Raw genomic sequence first — 3,721 nt, 5'->3', positions numbered from 1 at the left:
ATGATCCCCTTTATTTTCCCACTGTTGTGGTCCCTCTGAACTCTGTCCTCTGGTTCTTCGAGCTTGTGGATTTCTGTGCATAGGAGTTTTAGCTACCCTTCCCAGGGTTTGTCCTTAAGCTAAAAGTCTTTCAAAATGGGGAAACTCACCCATTTCAGCTTTCCTCCTTTAATAATAGACTCAGTTTCTACCTGCTTTTAGTCTCCAATGCCTTCAGGTAGTGTTTATTTTTGCTGAGTTTATAGCTGTCACATGCAGGAAGACTGGACTGATGGAAGTTACTTCACGCTTGCTTCACAATTCTCTTTCAGAAGACAAAAGAAATATGACAATGGACTCACCATTTTCAGGTATTCAACTTTACTGAATACATAAGATGAAGAGGATCAAAATCTGTATAAAAAGTGCTCAATCTTGCCTTTTACAAAACTTCACAATTATTTCCTTTGAAGAATTGCTAATATTAAAAGTATTCATATTTATTAATAGGTTAATGAAAAATGTCCATTGTCTTAATATACCTAAAAAAGCTAAAACTACTAATTTTTCTTATGTATAAAGGGAAATATTGTTAGTGATGAGTTGTCTTCCAATTGAATTGACTTGACTAATTTAGAGTCTTGCTCAACATTTACCACCAATAGCTATCTGGGAAAATGTGGCCATGTGATAAGTTTTTACAATAAACTTTATACAAAGAGTAATGTATGCAATTAAAGGAGTCATTCTTTTTGCTATTTTAATTGAGAAAGTACATTTTCCAGGTCAAAAATTGGATGTAAATCTAACCCAACAGACCTATCAGAAAAACATTATCTTATATATATTTTTAATAGCCAGAAATTAATAGGGTCCAATATAGTAGCTGCAAGAAGAATAATACACATGATGGAAATAGTAGAATGTGACCCAGTCTGGAAGAGGCTAAAGATGTCAGCTTCTCTCATTTTCCAACAATTCAAAAGATATCTCCTGCTATGTAATTATGCATTTATATTATTTCTGAGATTATGATTAAAGGATAATAGACTCACATTTTATATGAGCAGTCAGGCTGAATAAAGTAATGAACATTGTGCAAGTGAAAAGAGTAAAGGTTATTTTGGACCCTCTGAACTGCTGACATAGTTGAGGCAGCAGTGATAGAACCCCAGCTTTCTTGGCCTTTATGATTACGAATCAGCGCTAGCCAGCTGACAGATGATCCTGTCTACATTGGCTCCCATTTGCTGTTTTTGCAGCTGTCTAAACAGCACTGTTGTAATATAGGCCGCTGTGTATCCAAACAAAAGTGGTTACAGACACAGGGAAATGTCTTTCTTGGAAATTTTAACTCGTTTGTCTATATGAATGAGAACCCTCGATGAGAAGACTTTAAACACTGCATCTGTCTGATGACACAGTATCAGTGCTGGCCTTTTTATAGAAACCATGAATTGGTTATACAACACCTAAAAATGTGCAAAATGTGAACTTCTGAAACTTCCATTAGATACGGGCTTTGTCCACAAAATAATTACTTTTTTAGACCATGCACTCAACTTCTCTCTCATCTCTTGGTACTTGGAAAATGGTTCTAGTCAACAGACATATTTTAATTAATCTGTTTTCTAAAATATGTAGAATTTTCCCTGAAAATTTTTTTTTAAAGTTAAACAAACCCCCAGATTTCCATCTTCTCTTGATACTTGGAGAATCTGGCAACCTAGCTTTCAAACTCCTACATGAGAACACCTGAGTATCTGCAGTTCCTAAAGAACCTATGTTCCCATCCAGTTTATCCCATCTGTTTTCCTGAGCTACTCAGCCCCTAAAGCAGGGATCCCTAAACTCCGGGGCCACAGCCTCTTAGGAAAATTTTTATGTTAGGAACTGGGCCACAGGGCAGGAGGTGAGTGGCGGGCAAGGGAGCCAAGCTTCAGCTGTGTTTGAAGCCGCTCCCCAGCACTAGCATCACCGCCTCAGCTCCACCTCAGATCATCAGGCATTAGATTCTCATGCACTGGTTCCTGGTGCCAAAAAGGTTGGGGACTGCTGCACTAAAGGAATTGCCAAATTGTCAGATAGCCAAAAACTATCTGTTCTCTATTCATCTATGTATACAGATTTTCAGAGAGTAGTTGAATACTTTTTAAATGTAATTTATTTTATGTTTATTATAAGATCTAGGAATTCACTATTTTTGCCAATCATATTACCAATATGAATTGAGAATAGAAATGTTTGTAACCCCTAACTTAAGAGTGACAGAATTTGGAGAAACTAAAAATAAGAACTAAAAGTTATCAGAAAGTCAAAAAATCGAACTCATCAACAGAATGGTGTAATTTGTATAAAACAAGTAACTTCCTGACCAAAGTTCTGGTAGATCAAACTCATAATGATAATATTTTTTTTCACTTGCTCTCATTTAGTCATCATGACAATCTTGTGATATAGATTGTATTAGTTATCTATTACTGCATTAAAAAATTTCCCTAAAACTTATAGGCTTAAGACAAAAAACAAACAGTGTTTGATTAACCCTAAATATGGCTTTGGAAAACTTATACAATTACAAAACTAAAATGCTGATATGTACATTTCCCTTCCATTTATCCAGAGGGTGGCTTGTACAAAAATCTTGCTCAATATATGCATAGTTATGAAAAAATATATATATGTAAGATAAGTTTTTGCAGAGTAATGTTATACTAGAAAAAGAAATATTTTCCAGGTGGACTGCTTCTGCCACCCACCACCACCTGTCACAGTGACTGTGGATCCTGGGTGAGCTGAGAGCTTTATTGTTCAGCTTGCTTCCCTTCTTTCCCTTGCTTTACTTTTTCTCCTTTATTTCCCTCATTCCCTTTTCAAACAAAACTAATTTTAAAATATTGCTTGAATTTTATGAGCCCAATTTTGCTCTTGGGATATTCTACATGAATTAGAAGATAAAATGTGTCCTATTTTTATAGCAACATTTTGGAAGAAATTAAAACCACGCTATAACAACAACAACAAAAAAAACTTGATAAATTGCTATTATAGGCTGTTCCATAATGCAAATTATATAGTTGACTGCAGTACACATAAAACATCTGCTAACTCAAATTAAAATGAAGGAGAAACTAAATTAGAATTGCTTTTTCTTTCTAATCATATAGAAGTCTAAACATATCATGAGCCAGATACTCTCAATGTTTAAAGGCATTGCCTATGAGCGAACTTAGCACATGAAGTTGAATAGCCAAGTAGCATCATGAGGACCTGAAGGAGTTAATGACTGTGCTGCCTAAGTACTTAATTAACAGTTGAGTAGAGCCACCAGGCGACTCTAACTCGGTAATAACAACAAAAGGTACAGATTTGTTCTTAATCCCAAACCAATATTGGCCATAGTTCTTTTTCCTGAGTTGAACTATTTTATGCTTTTTTGTTTTAATTACCTGTTATCAAATTTATTATCCAATATGCATATTATCAAGGTGTTTTTAAATTCATTTTTGAATTTTGCATTCTAGACTCTAGACTACTCCTTATAAAACAGTAGAAAACTATTTTTTAAAACACCTCATTGCCAAGAACATTATATCCAGCCAAGAATATCAGTCATACAAAGCAATACACATTTTCAAAGGCCAAAGAACTTAGAGAATACAGCTCCTATGAGTTCCTTCTAAAATAAAAAGAAATAAAGGAAGGAAGGAAGGAAGGAAGGAAGGAAGGAAGGAAGGAAGGA

Source organism: Pteropus vampyrus, unplaced genomic scaffold (genome assembly GCF_000151845.1).
Source record: "Pteropus vampyrus isolate Shadow unplaced genomic scaffold, Pvam_2.0 Scaffold12, whole genome shotgun sequence".
NCBI classification, from domain to species: Eukaryota; Metazoa; Chordata; class Mammalia; order Chiroptera; family Pteropodidae; genus Pteropus; species Pteropus vampyrus.
The sequence above is the reverse complement of the archived record's forward strand: the minus strand, read 5'-3'. Positions refer to the sequence as shown.